The 17,744-nt window shown below is 38.4% G+C and overlaps 1 protein-coding gene across 3 annotated transcripts in view; it reads right to left on the reverse strand.

Annotated features, from left to right (window-relative positions):
- wdpcp (WD repeat containing planar cell polarity effector) overlaps nt 1-17,744 on the reverse strand; it is a 424,187-nt gene that overhangs the window by 301,898 nt on the left and 104,545 nt on the right. For all 3 annotated transcript variants that reach the window (XR_007933616.1, XM_051919684.1, XM_028820594.2), the window contains exon 2: nt 16,042-16,106. The gene's annotated coding sequence lies outside the window, so the exon portion shown is untranslated. The remainder of the gene's footprint in view (nt 1-16,041; nt 16,107-17,744) is intronic.

Consider the following 17,744-nt stretch of genomic DNA (forward strand, 5'->3'; position numbering starts at 1 on the left):
TGTGCCTCTAAATTATATTTGTCATTCGCAAGGTACTGTACATGGAGAATGTGTATGTTTTGTCTTTCAAAAACTCAGCAAAATACCCTTTTCATCACCCTGTCATCATTATTTTTATTATTTTCAAACTAATATATTCAGTGGCTGTGTGTATTTTCTATTCAATAATTTTGCAAAATTTAAAAAACACAAACCTATAAGCTTTGGAACTCGTCGTTCTCCATGTAACAGGTTGCAATCAGTATGAAAACTCTTTGAAATTGTAATATGGTTCTAGAAATAACAGTTAAGCCCTCACCACATGTTGGAAGTATAGTCGTTTTTGACTTAACTAAAATGTGATGTAGACATTAGAATTAAAATAAGATCACTATTCACAACAGACAGTCAACTTCTTGATCTGCTATTAAATCAATTGTAAAGAAATACTTGCAAAGATCTTATACATATTGTCCAAGTAAAATCAATAAATGTCATGTAGACCATGGCTCAAATTGTGACTCAAAATAACCAGCTTTGTTTTGTTGCTTGCCAGAATTCAAAGGGTCTTTACTCAGTTATAAATAAACTTGCATAAAACAAAACAAATTTGATATATCCAGCATAACTTTTTCTACATAACTCTGTGATTTCATAATTTTGACTACGCCACAATACTTTCCTTATGAGTATGTACATCCCGTTAAATGTTTTTTTCTTTTTTAGCATTAGTGGACATAACAAGATTTGATCTTCCTTTCAGCAGTACCTTTAAAAACAAGGTGATGTAATTTAAAAAAATAATAAAAATGTGACTTTACCATAATTTATTTAACAAAAAATGAACTGTTGCAATTTCTGTTTGTGAGAAAAGTTAAGTACACCCTTGGCTGTAGTTGCTGATATGGCATCCTCAAGTCAGAGTTTCCTAGAACTGTGTAGCAGTCTCTGGCAGAAAGTTTTTCCCAGTCTTCCATGCAGAATTCTTTAAGCTGTGCAATGTTTGAGGGGTGTCTTGCATACACAATTGTTTTGCAAATTTCCTACAATATTTTGATGGGATTCATATCTGGGCTTTAACTTGGCCATTCCAGAACCCTCCATTTCCTTCTTTACACCCATTCTTTTCTGGGTTTATTGATATGTTTATGGTCATTGTCATGTTGCAAGGTCAACGTTCAGTTGAGTTTCAATTTTCTGACAAATGTTATCACATAATTCTCAATCATAGTGAAGAATTCATAGTGAATTCTGTGATGGTGAGCTTCCCAGGCCCCAATTCAGCAAAGCAGCCCATAACCATTACATTCATACCACCATTCTTTACAGCTAGTATCAGGTCCTTCTGGTCAAATGTTGTTTTTGGTTTTCAAAAAACTTGTCTTTTGGTACGGTGGCCAATTGACTCTAACATTGCTTTCTCTATAGAGCATGTTCCAGAAGTTCTAGTTTAGGGGTTGCTTACGGGTTTAACTTTAGTCCTGTCCTGATGTTTCTTTCTAGACACAAAGGTCTCCTCTAAGCCCATCTCCCATATAGAAATTCTTCGGTTTTTTGATTCTTGTTTCAGCACTGTGCATTCTGTTCTTGAGCTGAACTTGCTAGGGCAGCTTGGGCTGGACAAGTCGACAGCTGTTTGAAATTGTCTTCACATGATCTTCCGGACAGTAGAATAATTCATTTTCAATTCATTTTAGAGATCTTCTTGAATCCCTTCCCAGATTCAGAGGCAACTATAACCTTCTTTCAAAAGGCCTGGCAGAGATCTTTCCTTCTAGGGATTGTGATAACACATACTTGAACAATAAAGAGCAAACCAAACCAAATGTCTGAGGTTTAAATAACATGGGTTCAGACAAGATCCTCGCTAATGATGTTCTAATTATTTATACCTGATCCGGTACAGCTAATTCTAATTTTAGGTGTTTGACTTAATGATAAATGTAGGGGTGTATTTATTTTCTGCATGTGAAATTTCCATTTATATTTATCTAAATTATATAATGGACTACAAAATGTAAATGTGGTATGATGTTCATTATATTATGTTACCTTTATCTATAGATAAAGTTTAAATGAAGAACAAATCTATATTTACATACACATGTTAAAAAAGAAAAAAAACATATTGTGGGCTATTTTTTGTAGTTACTGCTATAGAGAATAAATGTCCCAGCTTTCATTCTGATTGAGTAATTTATTTTTAGGTGCATTTGTATGTAATATGCAAAGCACCTATTGTGAAAGCCCTTGTCTGTCTGCCTGCCTGTCTGTCTGTCTTCCCAGATGAAATAACTCTCTGAGATTTCTTCAAAGAAATTTTTCGAGACAGTTCATTTTATGTTCAGATATCTCAGACAGATTACGTCGTATGAAGTTTTAAAGCTGCAAAACTTGCAAACTCATCCATCTTAAAATGGATCTGTTCTGTACGAGTTCAACTAGAAATTAGTTTACAGTTTCAATTTTACCTTGAGAGCAGTTGTCTGAACTTGTATACTTTGTATATTTTCCTCTTTTTATCTTCCGATAGCCACTTGAATGCCCAATGTAAGTGAGTCAAATGCCGGGCAGAGCACATTGGGTGCAAACAGCTCACACACCACCACCTCCTCCTGCTGCTTTAGGTAAGTTAACCAATAAGAGAACAAAAAAGTTATTTCCCTGGAAATAAATGGAAGGGAGAAGCAATTATGTAAGCATATAGAAGACTGAACTGATTGAACAATATTATCTGCAGATTATTATTATAAAGAACTGACGTTATCAACTTTCAGCTGTACAGTGTTTAAACTCATTAATAACAAGGGAAAAGTGCAGCTGCCCTAATTAAACACAGAGAGAGTTTAAAAATGCACAGTGGTGTCAGGAGGTGGGAGGCTTCAGTGATTTAAGCCCCTGATCTCTGGCGCCCAGCACCTGATCTTTCAATCCCACTTATACATTAATAATTGCAGCAAGCCCCTGATCATCTTGCTCATCATGTACCATTTGTGTTTCAGTTATACAATAAATTAGTTCCTTTCCAAAGTTTTACTTATTTATATAATTTTACGAATTACTGTGTATTAACTAATATTAATTGCTAGATGTGGAGCTTATTTCAGTTTCTTTTCAGTAGGGTGTTGTACCGTGTTAGCCATTATGGATGCAATGAGAAGTCAAGCAAAAATGACACCTTTTACTGGATAACTGAATAGATTACAATATGCAAGCTTTCAAGGCAACTCAGGGCCCTTTAACAAACTGTCTGAAGAAATGGCCCAAGTAGACTCGAAAGCTTACATATTGTAATCTATTCAGTTAGCCAATAAAAGGTGTCATTTTTGCTTGACTTCTCCTTTCATAGGTTAATACTGATCAGATTTTATGCTAATATTGGTAATTTTATATATATATATTTTTTTTGTTCTTTATTTCGCCTTATACAATTTCTTGTATTAGGAATTTGTTAGTTTTCGCATACCCCTCGGGGTCAGAGCGCAGGGTCAGCCATTGTACAGCGCCCCTGGAGCAATTGAAGGTTAAGGGCCTTGCTCAAGGGCCCAGCAGAGAAGGATCTCTTTTGGCAGTGACGGGGATTCAAACTGGCAACCTTTGGGATACCAGCGCAGATCCTTAGCCTCAGAGCCACCACTCCGCCCCATAAAATATTAATAGATATTTTGCAGTTGCTAATTATTGTATAGTACTCTATTGGGTATACATTCAACAATGTAATGTTTAAGAAAATTGAACAACAATTAGTCATAGACACTCCACCACTAATACACATCAATCGATGGCATTTTTATATCGCTTGAATTGCAATCTACAGTGAATGGAAGCTACTGAATCTCCATAAGCCTAGTTGGTCTTCACTTGTAAATCAATTGTAAAGTGCTGTTAGAAACAACATATTGAGTGTAGTCTACTAACACATGGAATTGCATGCTATTACTTTTGAATATGAGTCATTGTTACAAAACTATTTAATAAACAAAAATGTAACAAGTGACTCTTGGATGAATTAAAAAATGTTAAATGCTGCAACTTTCATATCAGTTAACTTAGACACCGAATCCACCAGAATGTTAAGCCATGCATCTAACTTGTTTAATTTTCATGTCTATGGGCTCACATCTATACACAAAATAATAACATGCAAAGAAATCACTCCAGACATAGTCATATTGGGTTCAGGAAAGCCTAAAATATGTAAATCTGTTAAAAAGCCAATGTTCACAATTTGACCCTGTTAAAATATTCTATATGATCAGTATTAACTGTAAGAAATGTATATATGTGGCGGGCGGCTGGAACTCTTACATGGCCGGGACACCCAGTGTGTGGAAGGACCAGAGAATATAGTATTTTCAGGACAGTTTCTTCCCCGGGCCGACACAGGGCAGCCCCCATGGCCACGGGTCATGAGCATGAGAACTCAACCCTGCTGGAGCCTGTGGCCTCCACCTGGAGGCACACGGACATTTCCAGGGCCTTATTTGACCACTTTTCTCCCACACCTGGAAGTGTGGCCAGAAGAAGCTTGTTGGGCACCTGGAGTCCTTCCGGGTGCCGTATAAAAAGGGGCCAGTCTCCACCATTCTTCTGCCAGAGTTGGGAGGAAGAGGACAAAGCCTGAGGAGGAGTGGAGGCGAATGGACTGGCGGCAAGGAAGGGACTGTTGTGCTGTGTTGTGTTGTAATGCTGGTGATTGTGCAGTTTAAAACTGTGAATAAATGTGTGTGCAAAACGTGTCTCCTGCCTGTCTGTGTCCAGGTTGGCTTCACTACATATAGTGTATATATATATATATATATATATATACAGTGCATCCGGAAAGTATTCACAGCGCATCACTTTTTCCACATTTTGTTATGTTACAGCCTTATTCCAAAATGGATTAAATTCATTTTTTTCATCAGAATTCTACACACAACACCCCATAATGACAACGTGAAAAAAGTTAACTTGAGATTTTTGCAAATTTATTAAAAATAAAAAAATTGAGAAAGCACATGTACATAAGTATTCACAGCCTTTGCCACAAAGCTCAAAATTGAGCTCAGGTGCATCCTGTGTCCCCTGATCATCCTTGAGATGTTTCTGCAGCTTAATTGCAGTCCACCTGTGGTAAATTCAGTTGACTGGACATGATTTGGAAAGGCACACACCTGTCTATATAAGGTCCCACAGTTGACAGTTCATGTCAGAGCACAAACCAAGCATGAAGTCAAAGGAATTGTCTGTAGACCTCCGAGACAGGATTGTCTCGAGGCACAAATCTGGGAAAGGTTACAGAAAAATTTCTGCTGCTTTAAAGGTCCCAATAAGCACAGTGGCCTCCATCATCCGTAAGTGGAAGAAGTTCGAAACCACCAGGATTCTTCCTAGAGCTGGCCGGCCATCTAAACTGAGCGATCGGGGGAGATGGGCCTTAATCAGGGAGGTGACCAAGAACCCGATGGTCACTCTGTCAGAGCTCCAGAGGTCCTCTGTGGAGAGAGGAGAACCTTCCAGAAGGACAACCATCTCTGCAGCAATCCACCAATCAGGACTGTATGGTAGAGTGGCCAGACGGAAGCCACTCCTTAGTAAAAGGCACATGGCAGCCCACCTGGAGTTTGCCAAAAGGCACCTGAAGGACTCTCAGACCATGAGAAAGAAAATTCTCTGGTCTGATGAGACAAAGATTGAACTCTTTGGTGTGAATGCCAGGCGTCACGTTTGGAGGAAACCAGGCACCGCTCATCACCAGGCCAATACCATCCCTACAGTGAAGCATGGTGGTGGCAGCATCATGCTGTGGGGATGTTTTTCAGCGGCAGGAACTGGGAGACTAGTCAGGATAAAGGGAAAGATGACTGCAGCAATGTACAGAGACATCCTGGATGAAAACCTGCTCCAGAGCGCTCTTGACCTCAGACTGGGGCGACGATTCATCTTTCAGCAGGACAACAACCCTAAGCACACAGCCAAGATATCAAAGGAGTGGCTTCAGGACAACTCTGTGAATGTCCTTGAGTGGCTCAGCCAGAGCACAGACTTGAATCTGATTGAACATCTCTGGAGAGATCTTAAAATGGCTGTGCACCGACGCTTCCCATCCAACCTGATGGAGCTTGAGAGGTGCTGCAAAGAGGAATGGGCGAAACTGGCCAAGGATAGGTGTGCCAAGCTTGTGGCATCATATTCAACAAGACTTGAGGCTGTAATTGCTGCCAAAGGTGCATCGACAAAGTATTGAGCAAAGGCTGTGAATACTTATGTACATGTGATTTCTCAGTTTTTTTATTTATAATAAATTTGCAAAAACCTCAAGTAAACTTTTTTCATGTTGTCATTATGGGGTGTTGTGTGTAGAATTCTGAGGAAAAAAATGAATTTAATCCATTTTGGAATAAGGCTGTAACATAACAAAATGTGGAAAAAGTGATGCGCTGTGAATACTTTCCGGATGCACTGTATATACTATATATATATATATATATATATATATATATATATATATATATATATATATAGTATATAGTATATAGATATATATATAAATATACTGTACAATATAGTATACACAAAAAATGAAAAAATCTAAATAATTTTATGACATTGTAATCATGTATTGCTAATTATTATGAAATACTTGTTTCAAATTTAATTAAAAGTGAGTCAGAAAATGGACGGATAAATGTATTTTATATTCAGATTCTTGAGAAATTAGTTGTGTTTTCAGCAGCTGTATGGCAAATATAAAGCGTTTGATATTATTTCTGTTGTGCCACAACTTGAGTAAATGGAAAATGTGTAAAGATTTTTATACTTTGGCATTTACTTTGGCATAATGTGCCTTAATGAACTACTGCAGAGTACCTCTCACTCCTTGCTGCCGCACTGAACTTAAAAATAAAGCAAATCTTAACGCATTTCAAATTTTCTGACAGTTAGGCTTAGCATTTCTAGCTATGTTGCAGATAGCATTTCCAGCATTTTTGCCCAAGTAAAAATTCCATATGTTCTCAGTGTTCATATATGTTTATTTTAGCGACCTTTAGTTTCCACCTGCAGATATGAAATTGTCCCAATGTATGTGTCGGAACTGAGTATGTCGTCAGTAGGACTCATGTCATATCTAGAAAGATGCCCTCTCTTCCCCCACTGCTGACAGAATAGGCTTTGGCTCCTCAAGGCCCTAAACCAGACTATCATGTTAATTATAAAGGATTGATTTTACAAAGTATTTACTGTGATAACTACTTAATGAATAATGTAACATACTGCCTTCTTCTCACTTTGGCAGGGTGCAGCATGTTTCATAAAGACAGGCATTAAAATCACAAGATAAACTAAGGCAATGGGCTTTGCTATGTATGGTAGAGGCACCCATTTTTTATATTTTTATAGCAGGGGAAAAACACAAAAAATACAATAAAATTAAAACATAAATACTTGAGATCAAAATGAAATATCACTGCATCTGGCTTACTTGCCTCTAACCATTCATGTTGATAACTAAGTAAAAAGCTCAGTGTTCACAAAGGTTAGATCTGTATAGTTACCCTCATGTCTGATAACTGAGACTAATAACAGTTTATAGTTATCTGGCCACAGATGACAGCCAAAAAGGTCCATGTAAAACTTCAGCAGTGACAGATTAGCTCTGAGATATTGCATTATTTATATATTTTTTCTTTATCCACACAATACTATGAAGACTCCTCTGAAAAAAACTACATTTATAGTAAAAGCAAGAACTGCTTTTCAAAAGTGTAATAAATGTCTAAACCACTCCTGAAAGACAGATAGATTCCCTAAACTTAGACAGCTGATGGAAATAGCAGTTAATTAGTCAATAGGTACTTAAGAATAGGTAAATGTATAATTTCTTCATCCATCTGTTTTATTAACCTGCTTATCTAGAATGGGGTAATTGGGCAATTGGTGCCTATCCCAACAAGCATCAGCTACGAGGCAGGAACACAACCAGGACAGGGTGTCATTCCAACGCAAGGTGAACACACACACACACACACACCTATAAAACCTAGAAATGCCAGTTAATTCACTCTGCATGTCTTTGGACTGTGGGAGGAAACCAGAGCACCCCGAGGAAATCCAAATATGCATCAGGGGAACATGCAAACTTCACCCAGGTAGCACCCAGGACACAAACCCATTATTAAAACTAATGCTACCACATAAATAAACATAGTTCATATGTGGTACAAATCCTAAATTTTGAATAAAAAATGTTTGCAAATTGTAAATTATTAATATTGAAATATGAAAAGGCAGGGCATTACCGTATAGTAGTAATATAGCAGCACCATGAGCATTTAGTATATTTAATACATTATCTAATTAAAAATAATGAAAAACAGAACAAATATCATGTGCCCTTTTAGTCATAAATACATAGTTTCAATGCATTATCTTCTTTACAAAGATATAAAACTTACTGTAGGTGAGAAGAAAGGCTCTACTAATATTGTCCCTATTCACTGTGAAAGAGTCATCACAAACATTAAGGTTTTAAAGAGAAGAAACAGTTATACACTAGTTATCACCTCTTGAAATTTAAGGCTATGAAAGATTGTAATGTCACTGGACTGTATACTCAAAGTGTTTAATAATCCTTCATCAATACACTGCCGATCCTGTAATTATTGTAAAGATTAAGCAAACATATCTTTTAAAAAGAAGCCTTCAATGAAATCACACAATTTTTACTTAATTTAACGTTCTCTTAATGAACAATTAAATGTCTCCCTTAAAAATACACATCATTCAATTTCACAAACCCCCTTTTTTCCATTACAGAGATCAAAGTAGCCAGAGCCATTTTATAATGATCCACTACAATGCACACTGACTCATGCTGATTCAGTTTAAAGGGGCCAAGCAATCTAACAGCAAGTTGTGTGTGAGGAGGTCAGTCATTGTCCAACCCGCTATATCCTAACACAGGGTCATGGAGCACCCGGAGGAAACCCACGCAGGCACGGGGAGAATATGCAAACTCCACGCAGGGATGACCCAGGAAGCAAACCCAGGTCTCCTTACTGCAAGACAGCAGCGCTACCACTCCACTGCTCTGGTTTCCTCCCATGCTCCAAAGACATGCAGGTTAGGTGCATTGGCGGTCCTAAATTGTCCCTAGTGTGTGCTTGGTGTGTGTGTGTGTGTTCCCTGTCCGGGATTTGTTCCTGCTTTACGCCCTGTGCTGGCTGGGATTTGCTCCAGCAGACCCCCGTGACCCAGTGTTAGGATATAGCAGGTTGGACAATAACTGACTGACTGAACAACAACAACATTTACTGTATGTTGTCACAAGAACGACCATGAGACATCAAGAAGGTTTGGGGCAGCCACCCATTTAATCGATTACGGTTGCAAAATTGGTCTAATATGGTAGACGTGTTCATTCAAACGAGTCCAAAACAGAACTGACTTCTTCAGACAGTATGGCGGCTTTTAAAGGCCAGCTAAGGAAGTGACGTCATCAGCCCCGGAACCGGAAGGGACGTCATTGGCTGCCCCAGAGCCGGGCGGGATTTCCCTAGAATGGTCTGCAACAGATCAAGAGGGAAAATTAGTACACTTCGCCACCCCCTGGCCTGGCATGGAATTACCTGAATTTAAGCCCCTTGACTGTCTCCTAAACACACATGTGTGACAATGTATATAGAACATTTTCATACAAAAAATATAGCTAAAAGTGCTTTACAAGATGTCAAGGAGAAAGTTACAAGAAGAAAAAAAAAATTACGTTTTTATTAATGAACATTGGGGATATACCAGCACTGGACTGAAGGCATTCCTGTAGGGAATCACCCCCATGTCCGATCCATGCTACCCACTCTTTAATGTGGCAGATTACAACTGATGATAACACTACTTCACTGGAACACCATCAATATTTGAAGAAATGCATGAAGCTACCTGTATAAGACAATTGTGTGTTCAAGCTGCTAAGAGACAAAGAGCTTTTCATTCAAGTTTTGTCAATGACTTGTAATCCCTTTGCTTTCTTGATTCAACTCCCACTGATTTTAGTGATACCTAATACCACAGAAGAGCGTGAAAGAAAAACATAAAACTTAAAAGTCTACGCTGGCACAGCCTAGCTGCAAGCTACTGTAATCCACTCAAAAAATAGTAACAGCACTCCAAAAATGTATACTTTGACAAGATAATTGACAGTACAAACGTAACAACTTAATTTATACAAACTTCCTTTAGGACAAGAAAAGCTACATCTATTAAAGATTAAAAAAACTGAGAAGAATGTGTTTGCCTTATTATCTCAACAAAAGTAATGAAAATATTTGCAAAATGTCAAAATTAAATCTGTGGATTTCATATGTTTATTAATTTCACTTAGTCTTCATAGCTTTTCTTCATTTTTTATTTCATTTATCCTTATAAACTTGTCTGTTAGCCACATTCTGATGACCAACATATGAATATGCTATTGCGTAAACAGTATCATGTCCCACCCATATAAACCCCCCTCCATTGCATCTTGTGCTTACAAGTCCTCCCATTTTCAGTTGCTTAGCTACTTGAACTGCTCGACAGTGACACGAGGCTCATCTAAGCTCTTCTGTCTAATTTTTAAAACTGGCTCTTCCACTACCACTCAATGCTTACTCACCGGCTTTTTCATGGTTTTGTTTCAGTGATATTTTTTATGTGTTTTTTATACCTGTATGTTTTTAATGCCCTCTGCATTCTTTGACAATATTTTTCAAGTCCACTTTGCTTAGTTGAATTTTGGCCACGTGTGTACTTTCCTCAATTGTGTCATCCTTTGCCCTGTTGGATTTGCTCACTTTTGCTTAATCACCTTTTGTTCATTCAGTGATATCTCAATGCACATTACAGAATTTATCATTTAACATGGGCGGCACGGTGGCGCAGCTGCCTCACAGTTAGGAGACACGGGTTCGCTTCCTGGGTCCTCCCTGCGTGGAGTTTGCATGTTCTCCCCGTGTCTGTGTGGGTTTCCTCCGGGCACTCCTGTTTCCTCCCACAGTCCAAAGACGTGCAGGTTAGGTGGATTGGCGATTGGCCCTAGTGTGTGCTTGGTGTGTGGGTGTGTTTGTGTGTGTCCTGCGGTGGGTTGGCACCCTGCCCAGGATTGTTTCCTGCCTTGTGCCCTGTGTTGGCTGGGATTGGCTCCAGCAGTCCCCCGTGACCCTGTGTTCGGATTCAGCGGGTTGGAAAATGGATGGATGGATGGATCATTTAACATCATCAGTTGATTTAGATCAATGTTATTTTGCTACAAACAGCACGGCTCCTAAATTGAGACCAACAGTGAATGCCAAGGAAAAATTAAAGACCCAGAGCAGGGTGGACTGAACAACTTTGAACTGACAAACTCAGCATTGTTGCACCATGAAGTACTGTATTATGCTTTTTACTGAAAGATTAGTTTCTTCCACAGACTTCAAAGTAAATACTGTTATGCAAATCTGCTAATAAAACAGCAAAATCATCAGTTTAATATCAAAATTAAAAGTGTCATATTACTGATGTACTTGCTTAACTTGTTTTTTTGAATGAATGCAGTGGAATATTTAATCATTTCAGCCACCATACACTTGAAAAAGTAATTAAATACAATATAAATGCGACATCAACAAATTATCCTAATTGTTTAAGAATATTATTTAGTAATTAGGAGATTAGAAGGAAGCAGATTATAAAGGCATTTTAACAGATAATAATAATAATATCATATTTGCTCATGTATAATTTGGGTCTCGACCCCGACTTATACATCCATTCAAAAATACAACACTTAATTTTTTTTTTTTTTTTTTTTACATCTTCTTGCTTCCTCCAATCTCGCATTAGTTTCAAAGTTTGTTGCAGCAGCGCAGTTACCAATTTCTTTTGCCACTTCAACGACTTTTAATTTAAAACCAGCTTCATATTTTCTTCTGATCGAATGCTCCATCGTAGATAAGGATGCTCTTATGATAAAGGTGTATGAGGGAGTGAGATACAAAAAAACACAAAACAGTGCAAACATCGCTTCAGAATAGTTTGGGTATTCGGGCACAATAGAGAGAGAGAGAGAGAAAGAGAGGTTAAGAGCACGCACTGATATAGTGCATTGCAGCACCCACATAGAAAAAAAGGCAGTGTGCTCCGTGGTTACTCTCTCAGGTGGGCGTTAGCATATCACACTCCCTTGTACCAGTAGCGTGAGTTTTCTGAATTCGACTTCTATGACTGACATTATAAAATACCAGAAATTATACTGTAACATCAAGTCCCAACTTATCCGCGAGTATATACAATAAATAATGGAAGAAAAACTAACAAGACCTACAGTAGGTTACTGATGCCAATAAAGTTACTACATCCATTAAGATATAACTATTATTTCTATTTATTTTATGATTTTTAATAGCAGTTCTAATCTGAAGAACATTTCAAAAGAGGCATAATTTTATGAATAAATTGATGACAGATCCGGTGTGGTTAGTATTTCAAAATAATAATAAACAAAGAGGAGCAAGCACAAGTTACACAGAACCATTTTGTGCAAGTAAAGAAATTAAAAATTGCCAATACTTCACTCACTACAGGCACTTTTCCCACATTTTTTAAACAAGCTCTTATAACTCCTCTCTTCAAGAAGCCCACTGTTGACTCATCTCAAGTAGGTCATTACAAACCAGGGTCTCTGCTCTCCTTTCTATCTACAACAGTGGAACATGCTCTCTCTAACTAAGTCTCTTCCATTCTTTTACATAACAGACTGCTTAATCCTAATCAGCCAGGATTCAAGAAGGGTCACTCTACCAAGATAGCTCTACTTACCATTGTTGACACATTACAGCAGGGCAGAGCTATCAACAGGTCATCTGTGTCATCCAGCTAGATCTCTCCTCTGCCTTTGACACAGTCAACTACCAGATCCTCCTTGCTACCCTCTCTGACCTGGATATAACTTGGATTGCTCTCAAGTGGTATGAGTCCCACCTGTTTGGTGCACGAGGCAAGCACTGGGTTGTTCCAGGGTGAGTGCTGGGCCATCTCATCTTCTCTTATATACACTTCTTTACTAGGTCCTGTCATCCAGTCCTATGTTTTTTCCAATCAGTCATATGCCTGTTGTTCCTTCCAGAGGATCACAAAATATCAGCTAGAATCTCTGCATGTCTCACTGATATTGCAACCTGGATGAAGGAACACTACCTCCAGCTCAGTTTATTAAAGCTTGGTATCTCAGCTCATCTGTATATTCAGCATCCCATCACTGTTCAGATTGACTCACTATCATTAACATCCGCCAAATTGGTGCACAACCTTGGCTGGTGATTGATGACCAGCTGTCCTTCAGGGACCAAGATGCTGTGGTCTCTTGGTCTGGCAGATTTTCTCTGTATAATATCCCCAGGATCAGACCATTTCTGGCAGAATATCCAGCACAACTCCAGGTCCAAACTTTAGTCTTGTCATGGACTTCTGCAAGTCTCTGCTGGCAGGAGCACCGACATATGTCACCAAGCAGCTGCAAATGATTCAAAATGCAATGGCACACCTGGTGTTCAACCAGCAGAGATGGGCACATGTAATTTCTTTCTTCAGATTACTACACAGGGTTCCTGTGAAGGCACATATTATGTTCAAAAACCTCGATGCTCTGAGTACAGAGTAGTCAATGCAACCTTTGCATGATATCAAATCTCAGTCCTTATGCGCAGCTCCTGGCTAGTGGAATGAGCTGCTCTCCTCCATTTGAAATTTTCACTCCCTCAAAGACTTTAAGAAGGATTTGAAGACTCCCTTGTTTGGTGAATTTCTATCTAACTGATATTAGCTGTTAGATTTTATAATCTAAGAGTTGTAAGCTGTAGGGAGTTGTAAGGAGTTGGATGTAGTACTTGTTTTTTGCTCTGAGCTCTTCGCTTGAGATGATAAAATTTTTTAACCTAGATCCCAAACACTCCTCCAGATTTATGTTTACTCGACTATGTTCACCTCTTTTTTACGTCACTTTGGATAAGTGTGTCTGCTAAGCAAACAAGTGTAAATAAAGGTAAAGGCAGAAAGCAACTTTGCTCATTTATAACCATATAAATAAGTTTCCAGTGACAGCATATCATCCTATTTGTAGTCAATGTGACTACTTCAACTATTTGTCCTAGGCAAAGTCATTAAAGAGGTAACATCTAAAGTAAAATACAAATAATAATGACTATCAGAAAAGGTAAAATGATCATGCACATAGAACAAAATGATCTAAAAGTTGTTTCGTTCATACAGAGGACACAACAGGCATGTCAGTCATTCCAGACAATATTATCAAAGTCCAGCACTCATGGCAGAAATGATACTCCAGGCAAGAATCTGCATGGACTGTCTGAAAGAAAGGGTGTGAAAAGTTAAAAAGGTCAGAGAAAATCGAGGTATAATTGGGTAGGACACTGAGTGTGCACAAAGTCAAAAGTTGAAAAGTTCACAGAAATTAATAGGTATGGACCCTAGGGCTCCTGCTTAAACCTGATATAAGCTGTATGAGGTGGGGAAGTTAGAGTCACTGCTATGTGAAACTAGAGAAGGAAAAGGTTAGACAAACAAATTGAGATTTTAACTCTTTATATTTCAGTCATGTATTATATTCAGTGTATTGAAATAAACACAAAAATACATATACAGTACCAAATAAAAAAGTAAACTATGCCAGAGAATACACCTGTTGCAAGCCTGACTATAACAGATATTTACATCAAATAAACCAATAGAAGCAAACATACTTTTACAGTACAGTAACCTGTACAAATATTCACCAGTGGTCTAGTGTTTCTATGAAAGATGACTATATTACAGCACTTAAATTTAAAAATGCTAAATGTGACACTGTTATATAGTGTACACAAAAATGTTAAATGTAACTGTTATAATAATAATAACACATTATATTTATATAGCACATTTCCCATGCTCAAGGCGCGTATTATATATAGAAAGAGTTCCAAATACTAAAGTAAGGAACAATTTTTGGCCCAGAATGAGGCATTAAGTATAGTTCATTAATACTAGGTAAGACCCCCATGGCTGGTAACAGAAGCAAGCAACTATAAAGGTTTTTGAATAGGAGTTACAACACATATCCAGACAAGGACTATGGAACTGTTTGAAGTGTGACTCAGACTATTCCCTGCTTCCCAGAGTATTCCACACATGATTAAGTGCAAACAGCTGAGAGCATTTCACATAGACATTACTAGCACTAAACTGTAGATAAATGTAAACATGCAAGACCTGTCGTGAACATTTCTGATTTATCCTTGCACAGTCAAATCATCCCCAACAACCAGCAGAGCTGAATGGCTATCCCATACATTTGATGATCTGGCAGTTGGCAGCTTTAAAATGTATAAATTGAAATGTATGTGAATCTAGTGTTTACTAGATTCTAATGACTTCACACCAGTTGAGAATGGAAAGATGTCAGTGGCACACATCATTTAAAACATTGTGAATGACATACTGTCTCAGCAAATCATTAATAACCAATCCATGGAAGATGGAAGGAATCACTGAGAGACATTATGAAAACCTGTCACACCATCTGCCAGTCTGCCCACAGAGTTGTGACTCCGGTCCCCTGAGATCCTTTGCAATTAGACCAATTCTGCAGCCATTATCACTCACACCATCCTACTCTCACATCTGTGCAGTCAACTTGTGCAGCAATACAGTAAGTTATGATGAACTGGTAGTCTCCCAAGGCTGAAATCTCAATCAAGCTCACAAAAATGTTAAGAGACTACAGATGTGTCAATGTGACCTTCCTGGCACTCTACAGAAATAGTAGAAATACCCACATTTCACCATTACCCAGCCATGTGTGGTGATCAGCTTTTTGTTGCAAGCCCAAAGTGTTGCCCTCTGGTGGCAGGAGTGAAAGTAATGGTCCTTGAAAAGTAATAACTTGACCTGCTATGCTGATTTTCAAGCAAATTGTCTTCTGTTTTAAGGTGTATCCATTTTTTTCATATATTGTATTATAGCAAAATAACAAGAAAACAAACTTCAGAGAACAAAACTGCTTACCTCAAGTATTCTGTATCTTCAAAAGTAAACTGTTTTGTGCATTTCTTGTAAGGATGACATATCATCTAGCAAAAGAAAACAGTAAAACAGTGCATTAGTCTAAAGGGCTAACAGGATATATACTACTCAAAAAAATTAAAGGAACACTTTTTAATCAGAGTATAGCATCAAGTCAATGACACTTCTGGGCTATTGATCTGGTCAATTAAGTAGCAGAGGGGGTTGTTAATCAGTTTCAGCTGCTTTGGTGTGAAATTAACAACAGGTGCACTAGAGGGGCAACAATGCGATCACCCCCAAAACAGGAATGGTTTAACAGGTGGAGGTCACTGACATTTTTCCCTCATCTGTTTTGTCACTAGTTTTGCATTTGCCTATGGTCACTGTCACTACTGGTAGCATGAGGTGATACCTGGACCCTACAGAGGTTGCTCAGGTAGTCCAACTTCTCCAGGATGGCACATCAACATGTGCCATTGCCAAAAGGTTTGCTGTGTCTCCCAGCATAGTCTCAAAGTCATGGAGGAGATTCCAGGAGACAGGCAGTTACTCTAGGGGAGTTGGACAGTTCCTGGAGGATGAAGGAATTGATACCATCGAATGGCCCCTGCGCTCACTCGCCTGGCCTAAATCCAATAGAAAACCTCTGGGACATTATGTTTTCGGTCCATCTGATGCCGCCAGATTGCACTTCAGATTGTCCAGGAGCTCAGTAATGCCCTGGTCCAGATCTGGGAGGAGATTCCCAAGGACACCATCCATCATCTCATTAGGAGCATGCCCCGACATTGTCAGGCATGCATACAAGCACGTGGGGGCTATACAAACTACGGAGTACGATTTGGAGTTGCTGCAATGAAATTTCGACTAAATGGACCATCCTGCCGCATCATTTTTTCACTTTGATTTCTGGGGTTTCTTTGAATTCAGCACTCTGTAAGTTGATCATTTTACCCAGTCCTTATCAGTAGAGGTATCCAGCAGGATTTTCTTTCCCATTGAGATCTGATGTGTTTTAATAATTCATTATTCATTACATTTATATAGCGCTTTTCTCAGTACTCAAAGCGCTATCCACACAGGGAGGAACTGGGGAGCGAACCCACAATCTTCCACAGTCTCCTTACTGCAAAGCAGCAGCACTACCACTGCGCCACCTGTGATTCAAAGTGTTCCTTTAATTTTTTCAGCAGTTTATATGAAACTGTACACATGAAAGGAGGCCAATCTGTCATTACGCCCATTTAGATATTCACTAGTCAAGCTTTCCCAAAATCTTCTTCAGGTGTTTCATTCAAGTCTTCTTCTTAGTTCTACACAGATTTATGTTTAAAACTTAGAGGCTCATCAAAGAAGTCATTCTATTTCTTTTTTTGCTGCTTAATGTGCTACAGTATGTTAGCCCTTTTGGTAGTGTGGTAATTAGAATTTTATAAAGTAATCCAGTAATCTAAAAGCATTTTCAATGACCCACTTTGACAAGTATGAGGTATAAATTAACTGTTATGCACAATTCTTTTTAGTAGAGCATCAGGAGAAGCCAAGACTATTTTGACATCACTGAATGTATGGCAGAAATAAACCTGAACAGGAAAGCAGTCCAATGTGTGGTATAGTTACATAAACATCTTTACATACTTGGGCAAAATTCAAAGTCTCCATTCAACTTAACAAAAATGTTTTTGTTATGGGTTGTGGGAAGA

Source organism: Erpetoichthys calabaricus, chromosome 15 (assembly GCF_900747795.2).
Source record: "Erpetoichthys calabaricus chromosome 15, fErpCal1.3, whole genome shotgun sequence".
NCBI classification, from domain to species: domain Eukaryota; kingdom Metazoa; phylum Chordata; class Cladistia; order Polypteriformes; family Polypteridae; genus Erpetoichthys; species Erpetoichthys calabaricus.